At 39.3% G+C, this 23,049-nt stretch overlaps 1 protein-coding gene across 2 annotated transcripts in view; it reads right to left on the reverse strand.

Annotated features, from left to right (window-relative positions):
* MYO16 (myosin XVI) overlaps positions 1–23,049 on the reverse strand; it is a 406,643-nt gene that overhangs the window by 374,987 nt on the left and 8,607 nt on the right. Inside the window, exon 2 of one of the 2 annotated variants that reach the window (XM_075740347.1) lies at positions 2,786–2,860. The exons of the other annotated variant lie outside the window; for it this stretch is intronic. The gene's annotated coding sequence lies outside the window, so the exon portion shown is untranslated. The remainder of the gene's footprint in view (positions 1–2,785; positions 2,861–23,049) is intronic. 2 annotated transcript variants of the gene reach the window in all.

Here is a 23,049-nt window from a genome sequence, read left to right on the forward strand (position 1 = left end):
TATAAAACTAAACCCAAAACAAAATAATACGTCAGAACAAAAGCAGGGTCTCTGCTGCAGCAAGCAATAGAGGCTTTAAAGCTACAAAGTCTAGCACATCAATACTATGCAAATCAGGGCATCCCCAAACACAGATTTGGATCATAGCAAGGAGACTAGGCAATCATCCAGGGCAATAGTATGAGTGGGAGTTGAAACTGCCTCATCGACTGAGTCTTTATCTTCACAAGTTGGCAACTGTTTCACAACTGTGCTTACTCACAGTGGAAACATCCTTATCTTTGAACTAGGTTGCACCAGGGCTTGACCTAAATGGGTTTTAAGAAAAGCAGTTGATTTTCTCTCAGGCACTCTTGGACAAGTCCCATAAAACACAGAGGATCTGACCACACGAAACCCAGAAAAGGAGAATGGAGACCAGTGATACCTTAGGACTGAACACACCTCTGAATGTTGTAACGTAGCAGGACACCTCCTTCTACCTACCTAATAACATCACCACCGTTTCAGACCACACTGCGCTTAGGCTCAAAGGTTAAATGCTGTTGTTTGCCTTAGGCTAAGCGTAAAACACATCTGTGAGACAGTAGGAGCTTCAAGTTACTGCCACATTGCTGTAATACACTAAGGTTTGTGATCGGAGATGTATCACAAAAACATCTCTGCATGGACTAGCAACCAAGGGCGTCAATTTCTTTCCTCAGTAGAGCTGAAACCAGCATTTTTGTCTAGGATTTCTTTGGATTATATCAAGGAGATGTGGAGCAGAGGGGAGATGGAGAAAAGTATTTTCAATTAAATGTTGTTTCAGTTCCTGACTACGCTCTCCAACAAGAGCACACGAGCTATGAAAGTGCTATAAGGTGAATTCCATTGTGCTCCAGCGCAGCGACAGCAGCACTAATTGTGCAGAACAGGCAAAGGGGTTTCTGTTACCATTTCCCATAACTTAGCTTTGATTTGTTCTCAACTAAAAGAAGTTATCCCAAATCCCAGGAGATACAAGTACTCTACACTCAGTAATGATCCTACAATAGTTGTTTCCACTGAGAGGCCATCTTTGGGGGGGGGGGAGGGGGGAAGGCATAGGGGAGACAGGGCAGATGGGGGGTACTAAAGAAGAAAACAATGAACTCATATCATCTGCACACACTACTAGGAAATCATGTCTTTTTTGCTTATGGACAACTCTTACAGTAGTACAAATAGCTAGGTGATTGCTCTTCTAGCAAAATTTGTGATGGTTCTATGCTTCTAGGCAATTTGCAATATTAATTCTCTTAATATATTTAGTTTTCTCTTTGTCAAATAAGGAGCTCTAAAAGGGGAGTTAAAACAACAATTACATTCTGCCTAATGTGAGAGCTTATTTCGTCCGAGCACACACTCAATTTATAGTGACCTTTGCTGGAACTCTTACCATTAGTACACTGCAAAGGCATCTAAGCAAAATTAAACATTAACAACTGGTCTAATATCTGTCATCCCCTTCATCCTCTTAGTAAAGAATTTGAATCTTGAGACCCCAATGCAGTTATCTGTTTACATCTAAATGACTTCAAGTAGGGACCAGATGGGAGCTATCTGTGCATACGCAGTCCGTGAACTCATGGCCAAAAATGGGGCATGAATATGTGAAGATACTCAGCATCATCCCCATGGGCATGTGTCCCATGGACACACTTTGGAAAACAAGGAATAGCACAGTAGTAATACAGTTTCCATATGAATACTTAACCTTTAAATAATCCCAAAACTATGAATCTGCAAACAAAATAAAATCCACCTCAACAATAACCAAATATAAGCATCACTAGCAGCCTAACCTATACCTACATGAAAGTTCAGAAAGGACACTGAAATACCACCCTCGCTTCCCTTTTGCTCCCCTGGTCTCAGCAATTGCACAAATTGAATTCCTGAGCAAATCAAAGATAAGAATTACTTCACTCCTAAGTATTATTATGAAAGCTAAACAAGGAAAATGCAACTGAACATTGTACAGTAATTTCCTTACAGGTCCAAAGCAGTCCCCCATTTCGGCAGTATGGAAATCGGTGCAAAAAGTTCTTGGTAAACATTAAAGTTGCTATCACATGAACTAAGGTCCAACTTCAGTTTGCATAGTCGCACTAGCTTTGACGCTCTCTCTAGCTCTTTCATCCTTAGATTTGCGGCCTTCATATTATCTTTTGTGAACGCTTACTTCTCACTCCTTCTCTGCTACCACCCGGATTCCTTATGCAAGTCCTAAAAAAAGTGTAAGACTGCTAGAATAAAAGCCACATTTTAGTTACCTATTAGACTGCAACACTTCTTTCAAGTCACAGAGCCAACCCACAGAGCAACTAAATTGCAAAAACTAAGGGTCAGATGTCACCTTTGGGGAACGCTCATGGGCTCCTCCTCTCCAGACCCGGCATTTCCCAGGGCCAGAGACCCACAGACACGGGAGGCACTTCACAGACCTTAGTGCCAAGACCTACACAGTCACACGAGGACGGTTTGACAGCTTTGGGCTTCGTGCAGTGCAAGGAATCATTTTTCTTTATCTCTACCTTCCGAGCAAGACCACATCTCAAAAAGCGTTTTATATCCAGCCACATCTGCCACATGGGCTGTCAATCAGACTGCTCTGAATGAAAACAAAAGGTCATACAACATGACTTTGGCTTCAATTTCAGTTATTCGTTAATTTAGACCAAATGAGAGGAATGACAGCTTTGATTTTATATAAAGATTCCAATCCCTAGATATAATTCATTTAAAATGCACCCATGGGTACCTTTATATTCTCCCAGCAGAGGTGCAGCTCTGGACAAATGGAATTTTGACTTGCTGAGTCTCTCACGAGTTTAGTCTGTAAAAAAAAAAGCAAATATACCTTGAGACTTGCAAAACATCCTGGATGAAAAGCATCAATAATTTGAGCAGCCTTTTTTAAAAAAAAAAATAAATAAACCAGCAGACAGTATTGCAACAACAGAAAATTAGCTTGATAAAATGGGTGATTCAAACAGACAAAATGGGTTGTCAGCAAATAAATTGATGCCAATATAAGCAATCATCAGGTCACATCAGGCAAGCTGTGCAAGCAGAAAATGAAGGGACTGCAAGTCGGTCCGTGCCCAGTAAAACAATTGGTGATATCTTTATTTGTATTTGCAGATCTTTATCAGAGATGCTATTTTAGGCCTGACATATCTTGCTATGACATGGTATTTTTTTTGATTGATTGCACCCTCCTCTCTTCATCAAGATGAATCAAGACAGATATACAAGGGACTGTCTTTAATGGCAAACACGTATTTATGACAGCGTTGAAGATTACTATCACCGCATAATGCTGTCTTTTTTAACACCTAATAACATGGGGGTTTTTTTGTTAAATACAGTCTGTTAGGGCAAACTTAAATCAGAGAGACATCATTACAGAAGATGCATTCTGATTTCTGTTGCGTCACAAGGACTAGGTAAAGCCTTATACTGGCTTCTCATGAGAACTTTTACAAAGGTTCAATTCAGCAAAATGCTAACAAATCTTACAAGGGTTTTAGCACCTTTAGCTTCTTCAGATTAGGAAGGTTCTACACCCATCGCATGGTTAGTTTTAATGACTACAGTAGACACATTTAGCCAGTTACAGAATAATAATTAATAATATTAATAATATTAAAGACCAGCTTGTGTAGGACATAGTCAATATAGTTATGTATCTATATAACTTCATTCGTATGAGCTGGTTAACAAATTTGAATTTAAGTGCACAGCGCTAACTTTCATATTTCAAATTAAAATCATATTAGTTTTAGAAATTACTATGTACAGTCATGCTCATCCTTCCTTGTCAGATCAGGTTCTTCAAAAAATTTGTTTTCATGTCTTTATTTCCTTACCTGTGCATGCTGGCAGTAGAATTAACAAAACACCTGAAGAAAAGTGAGTACTGTTTCACATTTACGTCTGACAATTTGCAACATTAAATGGGCCTTTAAAATGAAAGAGTACTTTTTTGTAAAATAAATTAAAACAGTAAAAATTTTTTAGATGCCAAATTAATGTAAAATCAGTTTGAGAAAATATATCTCCTCATATAGCTGAACTTGACAGGAATCATTAGACAAGTACATTTGCATCTAGCACCGACTAAACACAGAAGAGTTATTAGCTGCTGTTACAATTATGAAAACGCCTATGAAAACCAAGAGCCATCACAACCAAGCCTAGTTTTCTTCAGGAATCTTAATACATGGCATTCAACAAGATAATGAAACAGATAACATAACAGGATCTCTGGTTTGTATTGTTACTGGTTTTCCCTACAGTTTTATTCCTTGTGTTTCTGTCAATGGTTCTATTTAGTAGTGTCATTTATCAATTATATATTTTTATTTGTGCTTTGATGTAGCGATGTAGCAAAGTAGTTACCTTGATTCCAATACATTGATATGAAAAATCTGCTCTGAGGACTACTATAAAAATAAGGAGTTTACTTGTGAAGTATCTACCCAACGTAGGCAAGAGTAGAATTCAACTTTACTCCACAAACAAATTTAGCTCATAAAGAAGATTCTACTAGTACATACTCCTTGTTTGGAAATAGCTAAACCAGCACTGAAAACAGATATTCTTTGCAGTTGCATAATAGACCTATTTATTGGTCAGGATTAAAGGGAGGGCAGGGACAGGGGACACTATAGCAGGGGTCTGCTACAGGCCACCAGACCAGGAAGACTGAGTGGGTGAGGGTCTCTATAGACAGACAGGAGCAGCCACATGTTCAGAAGCCCTGTGAGGGTGGTGAGGCACTGGCACAGGTTGCCCAGAGAAGCTGTGGATGCCCCCTCCCTGGAAGTGTTCAAGGCCAGGTTGGATGGGGCTTTGGGCAACCTGGTCTAGTGGAGGGTGTCCCTGCCCATGGCAGGGGGGTTGGAACTAGATGATCTTTGAGGTGCCTTCCAACCCAAACCATTCTGTGACTCTATTTAGCTCTTGTAGTGGCAGACAGCTGAAAGCTAGGGCAACAAAAGCCAGGCGGAAAAACCACGAGCAGAATAACAGGCATGGGCTAGGAAGTAATTGCTAAATATGGAATAACAGCTGAGCAATTGGAGGGACTGGTAAGACTCTCAAGCAATCAAATTACATGAGTAATTCCTGACGCAAAAGTTGTTATCCTCTCTGCAGAAGTGAAGCTACAGATCCGTTAATAAAACGAGAGGTATTGTAACATATGAGCAGTTATACCAATTCTCTTTTGCTGCTGTTTGAGCAAGATGTCAATAAATAAGAGATCTTTATAATTGGCTTCTACTATTGTACAGTATCTTTCTCTTCTAACAGAGAAAAAAAGAACAAAAGCAATAGGACACTTTTGTGTATGTGTTTTCATTACAGTTTGATTTATACAATGGGTTTTTTTGACACCAGGACCCAGCAGTATTTTGTGACTGCATTGCAACACACATGAGCAACTTATATCCTATGCAGGGTGTTTGGGGGGGGGGGGGGGTTGTTTGTTTTATACACAGCAGAAAGGCCCCAACACTAGAATCAGGAAGACTTATCAGGCCTGATTCCTTGCACTCACACAGATCTTAGCATCTTACCGATACCAGCCTTCCTTAACTGATACTTATAAATACTTAAAATTGAGTAGGTAGATTGATTCAAGTTCTTCCTGAAGAGCAGCAAAAGAATCAGACTATTTTTACTGAAAAGTCAGGTGCTGCATAGAAACATTAAACAGTATAGCAAATTCACACCACAGTGAATTGGTCGCAACTTGTGTAGTCACTGAAATGTGGTTGTCAGCTGGCGTATCTTATTTCATTTCCGCGGCATTATTTAAGAAAGACATTTTCCCCTATTGTCTTATCTCTATTTTTCATTTAAGTGAAGAGTTTAATTTTTTCCATTGTTTCCTTATTTTCTAACACTGAGAAAGCAATGCTGAGAAAAGAAACAAGACTTACACTCCTGCAATTGCACAACTCTAATTTAAAGCACAGCTCCAGTTTAAAGCAGAAACTTGGACTTAATTAAATTCCTTCATTCTTGTGTATAGTTTCATTTATTCAGAAACTCTAGCCTGCTGTTAGCTCCAGCCAATGCTTTATATGCCAACCTTATGAGAGGAATAAAGCTTTTAAAAAAGTTTTTAAGGCTACACTCCACAACCTAACACAAAAGCAGATCCTTAATACATAATTATTTACAGAAAAGAGAGTGGAGAAATACCTGTTTTGAAGTCAGCCTCCTAACCTTTTGAATTGCTAGGCTTCTCTAGAAGACAGAGAAAGCTCCACAAAACCCTTGTGTTTCTATCCATCTTCCTAATAACTCATCACCAATAAAAGAAAAGCTTTTTGGGAAACCATGCATACAAGGTCTCCCAAGGAAAGTGCCCCTGAAATGCTGCTAAATCAGAGCACACAGCTGGTCATCACAAACTAAGTGATGTAATGTTCTACAAAAAATAGCATTTTTTGCCATTGGTAAACCACCAATTCTTGTGCTTTAAACACACAGGGGTCCTCACAGGAGAGAGGAAATACAGAAGAGCTAGTGATACTCCCTTCTGTACCTCATCTACAGAAAAGAAATATTAGATCTTGATTCTTGATCTGGCCTTTATATGGTAACCAAAAGAGATCACATTTGCTGTATTGTTTGCTCTAATTAGGGATAGATTTTGGGTTTGTCTGAAAGAAAAAAAAAAGCACATTATTTCACATGAGCTGGATCAGCATCACCATAGTTTTTATTGTCCACTTTGGTGAAAAAAAAAAGAAAATTCTCCTGGAATATGATGAGACAAAAAGTTCTCTGCAAGTTCTATCCCTTTGACAAATATGGACATTTCTCTGCATACTGATTATTTTTCTACTCCCCCCCACCGTAAGTCTTAAAGCTATGCATAAGACTTTTGAGGCAGCAGGTTACCAAGGCAACTCATGCAGCTCATCATTATCTAGATCTCATTATTAAAAATTTGGTTTTGGATGAATAAACTAACCTATTCTTTCAAAGAATCTTGTAACAAGGTATGCTGAAGAATCACCTTCAAGTTGTTAAAGATCAGGGTAGCCCAAGTGTATGTTTCTATCACGGGTAGAACTAACTGAAGAAACAGCTCCATAAATGTCTTCTGGTTTTCCCTTGCCTCCATTTCACCTATATACGGGTTTCTGTTACCCAGGTCCTACCTTCCTTGAGACACTGATTCAAAAAAGGGAAAAATCAAGAGCTTGCAGAGTGTCAAGAGATGCCCTGGGATGCAGTCAAAGCTGAACTCAGATCTCTGAAGACTACAGCAAAGGAACTCCTGGTTTTAGAGTCCAAACGCTAGATCAACAGCACAATGACCATGTAGCACAAATGACAAAGCTGCAATAACCTTATCCTGACAGATCAAATTTGGTTTAGTTACACAGCATATAAGTTCATGCTAACTCAAGAGAGACTTGTCCACATTAGACTCTTATTGAGCCTTCTACTGCTGGCTCCCAAGCTTCTCTGCCTGTTCCTTCATACATTGTCAGTAGTCCTTATCTTCTCTGGTCATGCTTCCTGGTTTTCATTAACTTCCCAAAGCGGACGCTTTGATCCCAGTGTTTGCACCTTTCCTTTAAGCAGTATACAGCTGAACCTTTCTCTTGCCAAAGTACCTGGAAAGACAGCCTGACCAGGCAAGAGCCTGGAAATCCTCAGGCCACACAAAAACCTCTGAAGTTTGCTCAGTCTGGCCCTACATACTATAGCACAAGATTCGGGCAGAGACCCTACAGGCAGGCACCACACAGCAAACTGCTGTTAGCAATGCTTACAATGCTGTAGTGCTGCAGCCACGTGTTGATGCTTCATACTAAGGGGCCTGAAGCAGCCATTCAAGATTACTTAAAAGGCTGAAAAGAGAAAGAACAATATGAGGGACCCGCTTACTGGAAGAAGGATAAGCAAAGTGCCCCGCTAGGTTCTTGACTTGAAGGTAAAGGCAGTGGAAAAGCTGCACACACACCCCTCAATAGCAGGGACTGTGCTTCCTTTGAAGAAGAAAGAAAATGTGCAAAAGAAACCCAGACTACCAAAGGGAACAGTGTCCTCAAGAGAGGAAGAACTGTTATTCTTGTACATCTTTCTGTTTCGCAGGTGCCAAGTGAAAAGCTTGAGAATCGAGCTAGGAAACAAGTGACTACCAGCCCAGGTAGGATACTTGCTCTGTAAGTCTTCCTAATCTCCATTCACCTGTCCTTTCTGGATGCATGAACCAAGTTCAAGGCTCTTTGATAACAAGGGTGTCTTGAACAAAGGATGCTAACATAGAGAAAAGCTTTGATTATGTGTAAACACATTATTCTTGGTTATAAAAAAAATAGCACGGACAAGTATTGTTAATAGATTTGGCATGAAAAAGACAAATGTATTTGTCAAGAAGCTATTGTAGAACTCACACCAGTATGACATTACTGTAAATGGTGCATAGTACTTGGAGAAAAGGCCAATTCCAGGTTCATCTAGCATTATCACAATTTTTAATCTGCATGAAGGCAGACTTATTTAATTGAAAATACTTGCAAGAGTGGAACAAAACTGCTTTTGAGAAAAACAGACAACGGTGAGTTTTTTGATAATCATTTATCCCCCTGAGCGTAAATTAACTACGTTGTATGACCTTTTGGAATAAGACACGCCTGCAAACCATTCATTAGTAGGTTATTAGAAACAGAAACACTGTGGATATGTTTGTGCATTTTCATTTATTACTCTTCAGCACATCAGTTTATCCTGGTAGTGCTGAAATCAGTAGGAGGCTTAACATTGACTTTATAGGATTTCCTCAGGTTAAGAGCATATGAACTTACACCTGCATGAGGCTCTACATAACTCTGAAAGCACAGTAACACCTTCACTGAAAGATGTTTTTAATACAGTTAGATGAGAATGCAATGCTGCTCTGTTTCTGACAACAGAAGTAACATTATAATGCATTAAGAAAGGAAGTTGGCCCACAGCTGGCCAGCATGGTGTTTCGAGATCTGAGGATGATGGAAGAAAGAGTTATTATTCTAAAATAACAGAATGAAATCAGATCAAGATTCTGCAAGAGATCAGTCAGATACTTAAAAACAGAGCTCAAGTGTAAACCTAGAGCAGTCATTAAGCAAAGAACAGGTGAGTTGGGGGCAGGGGAAGGGTTTCTCGTATGGTAAATATGGTAGTAGGTAAATTAGAGAAGCATTACATCAGGAAATATGAGGTGTCCTACCTTGCTATCTCTAGACTATGTAAAAGGTGTTGTGAGGAACAATGCTGAAAGCTGCTGAACATCATCATCATCATTTCCTACAAAGCTTACCTAGCACTAAGGGCAGTTCATCACCCCATAGGATTTAGAGCCCTGTGAGACAAAACTTTATAATACGCTCCTTTATTGAAACAGGACTAAATATTACAGTTCTTCTGAGGATTTGTCCTGCCTACTCCTGCTCCCATTTCTGGCTTTGTACACCTTTGTGCACTACTGGAGTGACCAAAAAATATGCAAGAGTTCCTTTCAACCTTCTGTTTTTCAAAATTTCTTTATGGAAGACCTACTTGAAACTCATTTCCCCACTTTTCCTCCTCATCCCAAGACTGTAAGGTAACAGTACATTAAAAGTCCAGGAGGCAAATTTTTGAGTGTTAAAAACAAGTATCTTGGAATGGAAAACAAGAAGACAAATGTAACCATAATATTAGTGGCATCTGCTTTAGTACTAATATGTGCAAGTTCAATTATGTGAACATATTCTGGAAACAACAACAAAGATTAGATATTCAAACAATAACTAAGAAAATTCTTGATAATCCAAAAGAGCACAAATTAAAAAATGCAAATGGCATAGCAGTCCAAATACTGTCTACCATAAGAGACTGGAAAAGCAAAGAAAATTCCCAAATTAATATAGTTCTTCATATTCTAAGATGTAGCATTCACAGAACAGGTAGGAAATGAGTTTACTCAAAAAAGAGCATGCACCTGCAGTAACCCTTTTCTCTGAATATGTAGAGATGCTTAACTAAGCAGCAGAAGAGACTCCTCTCCAGAACTGCTGCTGATGAGCTGATGTGCCGATTTTGCAGGAGATGCCCAAAACTCGTAGGTTCAGATTCTTACGCAGAACCTGGTGCATGAATGCAACCAAGCAGAACTCACACTGCTGGCATGGGGTCACAGGCAAGGCAAGGCAGCTGGGCTCAGCTTCCCTACGTAAGGGAGGCTGGGGGTAAGAGTAAGAGGCAAGACACCGCTTATCCTATGGGAGAGTTTTACCTAGGGATGGAGACAGTCACAGATGCCCACGTAGTCTGACACCCAGCTGATGGCAACTGCTGTGGTTGCTAGCTCTAAGCCCACCTGAACAACTTGACACAGGAACCTCCTACACAACAAATGCTAACACTGAGTCAGAGCGTCAGTTTCAAAACTAATCCAGCATTATCTACCACATTTCTGCACTAGCCCTGCTGCTAACCTTACATCCTTCTTGCTGCTGTTAACAAGTGCTAACAAGAAGCTAACAGCTTCAGATCTACATCCTTTGTAGCCTTTTCACACCAGCTTGCTGGGGTATCTATTATCCAACAAGACAAAGTCTAGTTGTTTGTTTGTTTTTTTCTCTCTTAAGTTACAAGCAAAAAGGTTCAGGTTAGCCATCGGAAGATCATTAGCGTAAGTAGGTGAAGCTTTCCTCATAGGAAGACTTCAATAACACATCAATGTCTGGTTAAACCTTCACCCAACACAAATCCTTTCATCTGGATCTACATCTCAGGTAGCCCTAACCACGCTGACAGGGAGCAAGGCAAGGACCAAAGTTCAGTCCCTGAGCTCCCCTCAGGGGTCTCTTAGTGGCCCCGTTGGTTTCCCTTGGCCCATTTTTCCAAAACACCACATGCAGTTACATCCATCCACATTTGCAGTTTGGTTCAGTGAACCAAAGTCCTGCTTTTGAGATTCACAGCCTCTGCACAATTAGACAAATATTGGCTGAGAAAAGATAGGAAGAGATGATTTTTTTCCTTGGAGCAGGGAGATAGACTAAAGAAGCTCTGTGGATTTTCAAGCCCTATTTCTCTATTACTGCATATATGAGAGACCAGGAAAGGAAAATTAGGACTCAGTGTCCTTGCACTTCTCCCCACTCACTGATAATAGTCCAGGAAGGGCAACCAGTCAGCCAACAAAACATCACCTTTCACAAGGTTGGTCTAACCTGAGAAATAGATTGATATTTAGAGCTGGGGTCAGTGATGGTCAGTTAGTACATATTTAACTTGTACAAAGCGACTTTTAAAACTATTAGTCAAATCATTTTCCAGCACGAAGAGCTGCTATACTTTGACTGAAACAAGTAACACACATGAGTTGTGTTACAGTATGTGACACCTTGCTCTGGGACAACTTTATTTTGGATTAAATCTGCACCTGAGCACTTCACAGCCATAAGAATAGACGCTGCTGCAGCTGCACCCATTGCGATTTGTCTGACAGTTGGCCAGGAGGCACAGACAAGGCAGCATGTTCTGCTTTAAAGATTTTTTACCCCTTACCAGCCTAGGCACCATAAAATATTTATAGACTTATTTTGGGTGGCATTTCATTGCAAATTCCATATGCTTAGCTGAACTATTCAATGCTCAGAACGACAATAAAGAGAAGATTACATTTGAATGCACCATGTAGCAAGTATTTTCCCCTTTAGCTGCTATAGCCCATTACCTCCTAAAATAAACAACACACAGCCTGCTTGCTCCATCAGCTGAGTTCCGCAGCGTTAGACACCTCTGTGCAGCACAAGGATGTACGTGGCTCAAACATCTACTCCAGGGTACAGTCTAATCTCCATTCACAGATATTTGCATACACATTTCCCTGTGCACCAAGGGAAGAGAGCCTGAAGGGTGCGAATTCTTTAATATGGCATAATAATGGAAAAGAAAAAGAAGCAAGGCAGCTACAGATCCTTTCCCCAAGCTAACTGTATAGTTTTCCTCTTAGCTACGGGCATAACCACATGATGATGCGGCACTTAAAATAAAAAAGAAAATTCCTACTAATATACGAGAGAACCAAGTAAGAACAGTGTCTGATCTCCAGAATAATTTAATGTGTACTGAAGTGAAGTAGCCACTATTATGGAAAATCTCCTTAAATAATTGGTACTCATATGCCATCACAAATTAACAAGGAGACTGAAGAAAGATGTGTAACTTCAGGACACGCAATAACTCACCTCTGCTGCACCATCACACGTTTGTTCTTGCATCCAACAAAGTAGGAAAAATACTTGAGAAGCTCAGAAAATTGGTAGCTAAAAAGGGATTCTTTTTTGATAGTCTCTGCGAATCACGCAGTTAAATTGATTAACATTCATATGGTACATATACACGTACATATTTGTACATAAGGTTAGCTTCGCAGGGAAAGAGAGTGCAGACTGAGATGCAGGAGAAAAGAAGAAAGTGTCAGCTAACCAAAATCTGTTTAAAGTCTCTCTTACCTTCCTTGTGGAAGAAACTGTGTCTACCATATGAAGCTACTACTATGGGTAACCAGTCCAGTGGAAAGGACGATCTTTCAGAGGCTACTACAATATTTAGGATTCTAAAGCAGCTCATTGGATCAGCTACCTAGTGATAAAGTATTTCGGATAATCTCAGCTACATCCAACAACGAACTCTGGCCAAATGTCAGAGCTTTTAGTCTGCTTTGACTCAAGCTGGCCAGGCACCAGCCTTGTACAACAGCTCCAGCACAAACAGGGCTTCACGCAGTCCTCCAAACATTTCTCCATATTTTTTCTTTGTGTCACTTGACTGGAAATTTTGCCATCTAAGCAAGTTTAAAGGGTGTGGGGGTTTTTTGCCTAGGCTTTAAGCATTAAATTGATCTCTCGGGATCTATTTTATATCACTTCATACATCCTTCTTTTGTCCATTACGCTCACAGCTCATAAAGCCTACTAATGTTTACTTTAAATAAAGAAGAACTGCACATTTTTTTTCTTATTTCCCTTCCCACTCTCTTGCCTGTTTAGAGCTGAAAGACACCACCTTTCGTGTTAAATCATGACCAGGCCCATTAACATTAGGGAACCTTCCCCATTAAAAAGGCAATATATTGATATGCGAACACTCCACTCCCAAAAGCTTTTTTTCAACACGTCATTAACATTTTTCACTGTTGAACCGTTATATCCTCCCAAAGCACGTCTTTATTGTTCCGTTTCCTCAGTATACCACTAACGACACAACAAAAGGAGAGGAGGAGATTGCGGATAAATCAGTCAAACTTCCCATCGGGTTTCCCTTCCGCGCTCCTGCCATCTGTGCTGGCTGCCGCGGTACTACATATGTTTCAAGACAATATCGCACGGGTCACGCACCAGGCTCCAACCACTCGTGTCTGCTGTTGCGATTGTCACAGTCCGGTACTTCTGCTGTCTGCCTTCATGTGTCTGTCTGCGGGGACAGCTTCCAGTCACCCAAACTGGGAGCACACAGCTGAGCTTCCAGCGCTACACGTGGCCTTCTCCTCAGGAAAACCAGCGACCCATCCTCTGCTTCATACTGTGTAACTTATGAATAGCAGATTTCAAGACTTGAGAGGCAGCACGTCGTATTTTGAATGGCCTGTTTACTCCCAAGAAATTCCCCTTGATACAAGATTATCAGATGAAACTGTCTTTCTGGCATTGAATAATATTTTTGAAGAAATAAATAAGCAGGAAGCTTAAATCATAAACAAAGTTAAGAATACGTGAACACTTCTTTCTACTAAATTAACATTGGCAAAAACCAGAATGAAATATTGATCTGTGTTTCTGAATTAGCTTTCTGAGGTTTGCAACCACCTTTTCATAGCTGTGAACGTAGCACAGCAAAAAAATTGATCATCATTCACTTTGCAAGCTGAACTGCATGGATCATTAATGGTTGACTTGTTAATTAAATACTGTAGCAGAATCCTAGATTAGTCCTGTCTTTATAAGAACACCATTAATAAACCTGTTTTTCAATTTAGGAAACATCATCTCTGCATACAGTAGCCACTGTAATATTCCTGCCTAAGTACAATACTTCATTCATTACCTTGACAGGTCGCATCACTTAGGCTGTCCACGGGAATATATTTCATCAGCTTGCAAATGCTATCTCTGCTTCCATGTAGAAGCCCCACAGACACAACATCTCCTTTGAATCTCACATCAACATTTTCATAAACCAGTGAGAACAAAAAACAAACCCCCGAACAAGAGAATTGCAATAGGGTTTCTAATTTATTGTTTGGCACCACGCAAAACAACCATTTAGCTGAAGAATTCTCTTCTTCCCGTTTTCCATTTTTTCCAGTCTCGTGCAGCGTATGCAAAACGGAAAAAATACTTTTCTACAAATGTTCCACAAGGAATCCAAACAAGTTCAGTACAGCTCTGTCTTTAATCCTTTTATATTGCATATTACAATATGAACATGAGCATGTACAACACAGTGCAACAGCTGTGGGTGTCTTACTTTTTGATTTACCATGTGATGCATCAGTAACTTTGACACAATTTAGCTCTATCTTCCCTCAAGTATGGTATCCAAGGTCAACACTTCTTTCAAAAGACAGACAGCAAGTGCCCCTGGGAAAAATACTCAAGAAGTCCTCAGAAAATGGCTAGCTAAAAAGGGATTATTTTTTTAAAGTTTTGGTGAATCATGCAATCAAATCGATTAACATTCATATGTTCCATATACATATTTTTATATATATATATACACACACACACAGAAGCATCCTTCAAAATTTAAAAATATTAATTTAGGGATGGCAAGAATGAACATATGATGATTAAATGACTAACACTTTGAAATGCTGAGGTAGCAATACCGTTAAAATACATGCTGAGATTCAACCTTGTCTTCATTAGGCAGATAAAGTTATCACTGCAGAAGTGTAAGATTGTCTTTTTGGCTAGTACTTAATCAGGCTTCAAGTGTGTATTGCTAATAACTGTGAATAATAAATTAATTCAAAGACTGCAGCATACATGCATATAGAAGACCAATGAATGGTTGTTAAGAGGTCTGTTCCAGACACAGGAAATCTCTCATACACTTCTACAAAGCGTATTTATTTATTCTCACAAATCCTTAATGAGCACTTCACTATTTTCTATTTTAAGTGTACACAAATGGAAATTTTGGGAAATGGCGACTTATGAAATGAAGCAGAGCCCAAATGAAGAATAGACATGGTTGTTCTTCTGGTTTTAAGGAGGTGCAATTGATCCACTTCCAGTGGAGTTTTTCTGACACATGTTTCTCCCATAAACAAGACAAATATTTTACAGCAAACCCTTGGTATTTTAAGGGATTTACTTTGCCTCAGTTTCTGAGGACAAAATTTCTCACCCACAAAAAGAGTATGACTGAAATTCTGTCTTTGAGGACTTCTGGTTATGACAGCTTTGGTTCTGACTAGATATCTTATCTATGAATCCAATTCCTGCTGCAGTACTAAGAGTATTTTGCCACCACTCCCCCAAATCTATCTTAATAAGTTAAGGTGTCTATTCTCTTTTACCCCCCAAAATACATCACACACACAAAAAAAGACAGGTCTTAATGCTCTAAATGTGAATTATACAAAAATATGGTGAGCTACTTGGGAGGCAGAAAGAAGGAACCCATCTTAATTCTGCACACATAAGACACAGCTTTCTGTGCTTATAAATGGATCTTTATACTTTTAAACCAAATACAAGGTTTGAAAGTCTATAGCAAGAAAATATTTGCTCAAATTCAGTGTACTCCTAACAAGATTTCAGATTGTAGAGTATTATTATATCTATATTTATTACTAATAAATATTACTATTTATTACATATATAGTATTACAGTAAATGCACTTTTGAGATCATGCCTTTGCTTCTATAAATTGGTACAACAGCATTCATTTACACTGGAGCTAAACCGAATTACACCAGGAACAGTGTAGTTCACTCCAGATTTGCAGAGCTGATACTAACACTATTTACCTTGCATCCAAACTGAGAATGAATGGCTTAATCCCATCACTGGCATGAAAAGAAAATCATGAAAGTAAACCTGTACAGCTTACTGTATTGGCCACAAAATCTGGGCAAAATGGAGAGAGAGCTGTCATTAGGAACCAAAGCCGTAACACTGTGAAAGTTGGTTGTGTCTGTGGTGTTAGCAACTGTTCACATCAATTTTTGTCAACTCTGCTAGTGTTAGTAGACATGACACAGTACAGGGGAATGTTTTGCGTGGAGGAAAGACAGGAAGAGGGGGCGATTTGGTGATTAAAACGTTAACATCTGCATTCTAGAATATTAATACCTGTATGAAAAGGGATAGACTTTCCCCCTCAAATGAAGAGGTTTTGCCACAGAATTTTATTCTGCAGTTCATCCTATTTTTAATAGATTTTGCTTGCTACTTTCTATCATAAAGTAGGTCATGAAACAATTCATGCAGTCCTTTTGCAAAAATTAACAACATTTATTGTGTTACACTGGTTGCAATTAAAAAGGCAGTATTTTCACACTGCTACAAAATAAGGTATTAAATGATAAACTACAGTCTTCTGTGTGCCCAGAGAAGAACCAAGATATTGCAGATATCTTATTTAATGAAGGAAAAGTCCTTGCTTCTTTTGAATTAAATAAATACAATTTTCTTTGTTAAGGAGATATTGAATAAATTATACTAGTTAATGTGCTTTTTAGATGGACTCAATTAATATCAGATATTCACAGTCAACTTAATAGAGTAAATCAAGATCAGTATGATTTCCCTCAAAGGATGAATAATTAAGTTTTAGCTGCAATATGTACAGTGTTGCTGAAAATTTCTCTCTGACCACATAGCTGAGGTTCCCATTTATTCTGAAACCATTACAGATAACGCCTCAAAACTCAGACTACATCACGCAAAATGTATCCTTTTTACAAAACAATGTTTTAATGCTGCACATCAATTTCCCACGCAATTTGTATATGTAGTAATGCATTCTTTCAAGGGAAAAAGATGCATTAAACACATATGCCCATGGAGATGCAAGAGTATTTCAGTTGTACTATCTTTGGTGCCAGACTACAGCTACTACGTTGCCTACAGAGCCTGCAATTTGGAGGGAAGATTCGGGATTACCTCAATTGCAAATACAGCCATTAATCAGTTTATGTTGCCAATTGATATATTTTTCTTCTTCAGCACTAAAATAGTTATTTTTGTCACATATTTATATACCCAATGAATTCAGTTTTACTGTATCCCATATTCTTAAAATAATTTTATTCCTTTTTGAATTAAGCATGTCACTTATAATCACAAATTAGCACAATTAATACTTTAGAAGGTAAGTCCAAGAGTTGAATGTTTGCATACATGCATGGGTTCAGTGCTTTTAACATTAAGTCTGTTGAAAATGTGAAAAAAGGAAAACCTGTATTCACTTCAGTTGGGTATTTTCTCAAATATTGTAGATCATGAACCATAAAATTTAATACAGATTCCTAATCTGACAGTTCAGTCTAGATTACAGGATTTCGTATTTATGATGTGGTAGTCCATATGCAAATTATTGCATAGATTACTGCTGAATACAATACAGCCAGCTGCTCTCTCACTCTCTGTCCTCAACAGGGCAGGTGGAGAAATAGAAGATGGAAAAGGTCGTCGATCCCAATAAGGACAGGGAGATCACTTACCAAATACCAACATGGGCAAAACAGGCTTGATTTAGGGAGAATTAATTTAATTCTTTGTCAATTAGAGTAGAATGGTGAGAAACAAAGACAAAACTAAACCACCTTCCCCCTCCCTCCTCTTCCCAGGCTCAATTTCACTCCTCCTTTATACAACTCTTCTGCCTCCTTCCCCCAGCCCTGCAGGGAGATGGGGAACGAGGGGTTGTGGTCAGTCCAGAGCAGCTCCTCTGTGTTGCTCCTTCCTCCTCATGGTCTTCTCCTGCTCCAGTATGGGTCCTTCTCACAGGTTGAAGTCCTTCAGGAAAAACCTGCTCCTGCATGGCCCCTCCACTGGCTGCAGGTCCTTCAGGCTGTATCCCCCTTTTCCAACGTGGGGTCCTCCACGGCTGCAGTGTGGGTATCTCCTCTAGCATGGTTCTCCACAGGCCGCAGGGAAATACCTTCTCCACCATCGTCTCTCCCACAGGCTGCAGGGAAATCTCTGCTCTGGTGCTGCTCACCTCCTCCCCTTCCTTCTTCTCTGACCTGAGTGTTTGCTGAGTTGTTTCTCACCCTTTTTTCCTCACTCTGCTGTGTGGTGTATTGGTCTTTCTTAAAGCCACCACTACTAACACCTAGATACCCACACCCAATACAACTATTTACTTACAGACAGAGTTTTTCCATATACCATATTGGAATACTCCATTCCTCAATCTCCCAAAGCAAGAACTTAGTTCCAAACAGCTACCATTTAATAGGGAAAACAACAAACTAAATTCCCAGTGGACCTGTGGACAGCTTTCCCCTGGTGCAACGCACGCCCAAACACTTCAAAAAGGACAAAGAGCTTCACAAGCTTTGATGTTGGTAGGCTCCACCCCAAGAATACTTAACTCTACGCCATGCTTAAAACAGGTGGTATTCTTACAATCCGTATACTGGAATAAAGAACTTGAAGAAATATTTTCATTTATTTAGAGAACAAAATGTATACAAAGTATAAAAATAGATTAACATGTTCATTGAGGAACTCTAAATGTAATACATAAATTCATTAGGGAAGCAATAAACATACTGTATAAATTAATTACTTTGTGGTTATCCTCATTAAATGCTACTTAATGAGTTAATAAGCTTGAAAAGCGACGACAAATTGCTAAAGTGCATGTACAGGATTTTTCTTTTTTTAAAAAAAAAAAAAAAAGTAGCATGTCTAACTGAATGCTGCAGCTCTGGATACAAACTGATAACATTTATGGAAGGTGGTCACTTTGCTTTCTAAACTGCATTAACAAGTACCTCTTCCTACAGGTTTTGAATTTGCCAGAAAAGCACAGACCACAAGGTTCAACTGCGGAAGGTACTGCTGCTGAGGCTTAAGAACCACCTGCCCCTTTAAAATTAAGGATGATAAACACATACTCATATTGTCACAGTTAGAAATTAGGAAGAGGCTGCGATGGGGGAAGCCATATCCAGCACCAATAAATACTTGAACTTTTGTGATGGTGTACGAGTGCTCCAGCATTGACTGAGCTGTTATTAGCATGCTATGGAAGATTGAAACGGTGGCCCCATTTGTCATGTCGCAGGTATAGACTGCTTATGCTCTCATTTTCTGGAGTACAAAGGCTCAAAGTGCTGTTGCTTTACTTGTGATTTAAACAAAACAAACAAACAAACAAGCAAGCTACATACACATATTCTTCACCTGCTCTCTTCCCACGCCATAATGTATAATTGAGAAAAGATGGCAAACTGCATCCCAGAGTACATTAGTCATATTGATATTATAAATACCTTTATTTTAAAGTAGAACATAGCCTGAACACATCTTTTACTCTGATGCCGCATCGGTGCACTAATGAGGTGTGGCTCAGTGCAAGTATCGATACACAGTCCTCTCACCTTCCCAGGACATACACAATTCACAGCAAAACCACCAGTGCTACCTTGATAAAATATTTAAAACAATCTTTGACTATTACATGCTCAAACAATTCCTTAGATAACCTTGGGATATTAATCCAATTTTTCACACCTTAAATTGATTTTGTTAACTCCTTAAAACTAACAGCAACAGAATCTAATCCCCCTTTGTAGGAACAATAAACAGACAAAAAAAAGCAGTATTTCAAACAAAGACTGTCAGTCCTTTAAGGAATTCTCATTCCTTGGATTACATTCCTTTTTGCCCAAGAATACCTAGGAAATTAATGTGCTGCATTCCTGATTCTTAAAGAATCATGAGAAATGTCTGGCAAATTTTGGCACCCATGTTTACACCCCAAGAAATAAAAAATAAAATCAAAGCTGTTTCCAGCATCCTCCAACATGACCAGTCCAAACAGGTAAGATCTAAGTATCAGTTGTCAGCATGAGAACCCTTTTGAAATAAAATACAGAAGAAATCAGCTACCAAAGCAGCATCAGCGAATGCTACAGTATTAATTTTACATCATGTAAGCCGCTCTGCACCGCTACGACAGTAGTATTAACTCCATAAATGGAAAAAAAAAAAAAAAAAAAGAAGAGGTACACTTTACAAGAAGGCATGTGCTGATACAGAACAGCTACCAGAAATTCTTTCCTTAAATGTAAATAACCCTGTAGCCTGCTGTTTAAGCAAACCTTGAACTCTTTTAAAATCTAGCCATTCTGTAAACAGAACCATGTCCATCAATCACACTAAGTCTTTAGACATTTTGAATTGATTTTGGTCACTTAAGACTAATTCACAAAGGATTCGAAAGCTAGAGCACGGTTAAATGCCATCTCCACGATTGGATAAAAATGTGTATTAAACAAATCAAGACATACTCATGTTACAAATAGGTTCTCAAGAGTTTTGTGCTGACACTTAGGCAATAAGACAGCTAATGAGAACAGCTATACTCTGCTCAGCACTGTTTAGGACACTGCAACAAATTGACTTTAGATGATTTGTCACCAAGTCCCTGCAGGAAAAAACCACACCGTTTAAGGGGCTGCGAGGGGAGGAGAAAGACAAGTCACAACATACTCATCTAAGGAAATCTTTCATCCCAGTCTAATTACTGGGATAACAGTAAAAATTATTCTAGAAAGAACTTTTCACATGGAGTAAGTTTAACCATTTATCTCAGTAACAATTATATATTTTTGAGGTATTGATAATCTTCATTCATGTCTTTGTTTTCAGTAGTCATGATAGTACTTTGAAAGAGCCATCTTGAAAAGAAATTTAAATGTGGTTTGAAACAGGAGAACCACAATCAGTCACTGCCTGCATTTTCACACAGTCAGTGGAGTCGCAAAATGAAGGATGGGTGGTGCAGGCTGGGATTGGTTTTCTTTCTGTTTTCCTTTAACGTATCTTATTATTTCATTCCTGAACCATTATGTCTGTGGAAGAGAGGAGGAAAGGTCATCAGTAGCCAGTGGCAGCACCAACTGGGAGTTTGAAATGGCACTTGTAGTTTTCAGCTGTCAGACCTTGGCTGAAATTTAACAAGTGCCAATACGAAATGATCGGCAAATCCATAGCTTTTTTTAAACCAGCAAGAATAAATGAAGGGCTCTGAGAGCAACTTGAAGTCTATTAAATTACTGTACTTATACATAAAGTATTGCAAGTTGTGCAGTCTCCCTGGGTCCTGGGTTAGCAGGGCTCCCACCCACGTCCAGTGCTTAAACACCCAAGCAAAAGGGCATTCTGTACCACGCTTGATCCTCTCCCTGTTAAAATTCCCTGAGCTCTTTTCTCTCTGGTTGTTTTTGTGAAAGTAGACATCAGATAAAATAAGACCAAATAAGAGTCATCATTTACTTACTCTAACAAGTGGTTTGCATGAATTGTCAATGTCCTACATTGGTAAAACAATGACCAAAGCTGAAAATGTTGAAACAATACAAGGAAGATGTAGAAAGCAACACAACTACACGAATATTTTCTATCCCCATCAACATGGACCTTTGGCTCCAACCTCATGTTTTATATCTAAAACCGCACCTTTTGTGAACTAGACAACTAGACTTGCCTCTCCCAAGCAGTGGGCTCTGTATGAGAACCACCTGTGTTTGAACTGAGAAGGAATTCACGTATACGCACCCAGCCCATGAGCAGGACCAAAAAAAAAAAAAAAAAAAAAAAAAAAAGGAGATGTCATCCTCCCTAACTCCGTAACTGTGAGTTCAGAAAATATGCTGCAACAGCAGCCACAACATTGCTGTCCTTCCTTCATGAGGAGATCAGCTAACATTTAAGCATGGATATAGGAAGACACTCGTGCCCACCCTTGGCCATTCCAAAATGCCAGCCTGTTTATCAGCACAAATAACCCTTTTGGAATGCGCACAGGCAGCCTACCAAGGCCGCAGAGCCTCGCCATCTCACACTGGCCTCTCAAATATCCTCATCCTCAGTGCAGAAGAGGATGCTGCATTGAATCAAGAGCCAAGGGTAGGTGACATAAGGGCCCATGGTGCTTGTCTTCACCTGTGTGCATGTTTCTTTGATTTCTAGACCAGACAAACTGGTGCAAACAGCTACAGCATGCCGCTGCAGCCCATCACCTTCATCATGCATTACAAATCAAGGAGACAAAATTTACCTGCCACACGGGTCACTATATTTCATGAAAAGGTACGGCCATGCCCGTGCTCAGTTGCATGACTTGACAGATCTGCAGACAACCTGAACAGAATAATTGGCTTTGTCCCTTAAAAGTAGGCCAACATTACCCTTCCCTCCTCTGCTCCCAGGGCACAGTATGTTCTGTGGCCCTTGCTCTTGGATGGCTGAGAAATTCCATCTTATGCACTGGCACTGAACTGTTTAAAAATCCTATGTATTTTATTTAAATTATCGTCTTTAAAATATTAAGATCTAGCTAGTCTAATGATGGCTTACTATATACAGCAGGAAACCAGAAATGGAATGTGTTCTTGGCTAATGAAACTCCTCTGACTTAAACTATATTTGCTATCTCATTTTTCCCTGTGGACACTACCTAATTTCCCCTTGTTTTTCTCTCATCTGATAGGCAGAAAGTTTTGTGGGACCAGAGACTGTCATTTATTGCATGTCTGCACGGGACCTAGGCCACCAAAGCCCGAAGGCTTGGAAATGGTACCGCATTTCAACGTCCTCATCAAACAACAAGGACATTTGACTGCTCTTTCTAGCAGACACAACTTACAGTAGCTATATTTAAAACTAATAATGAGGAGAAAGCTTGAAAGTGGTATTCTCCATTCTTGGAAAAACTATATAAAGAACATAGTAAAACCACCTCACTCTGTCTTTTTGCACTGTTGA

Source organism: Balearica regulorum, chromosome 1, assembly GCF_011004875.1.
Source record: "Balearica regulorum gibbericeps isolate bBalReg1 chromosome 1, bBalReg1.pri, whole genome shotgun sequence".
Classification (NCBI taxonomy): Eukaryota; Metazoa; Chordata; class Aves; order Gruiformes; family Gruidae; genus Balearica; species Balearica regulorum.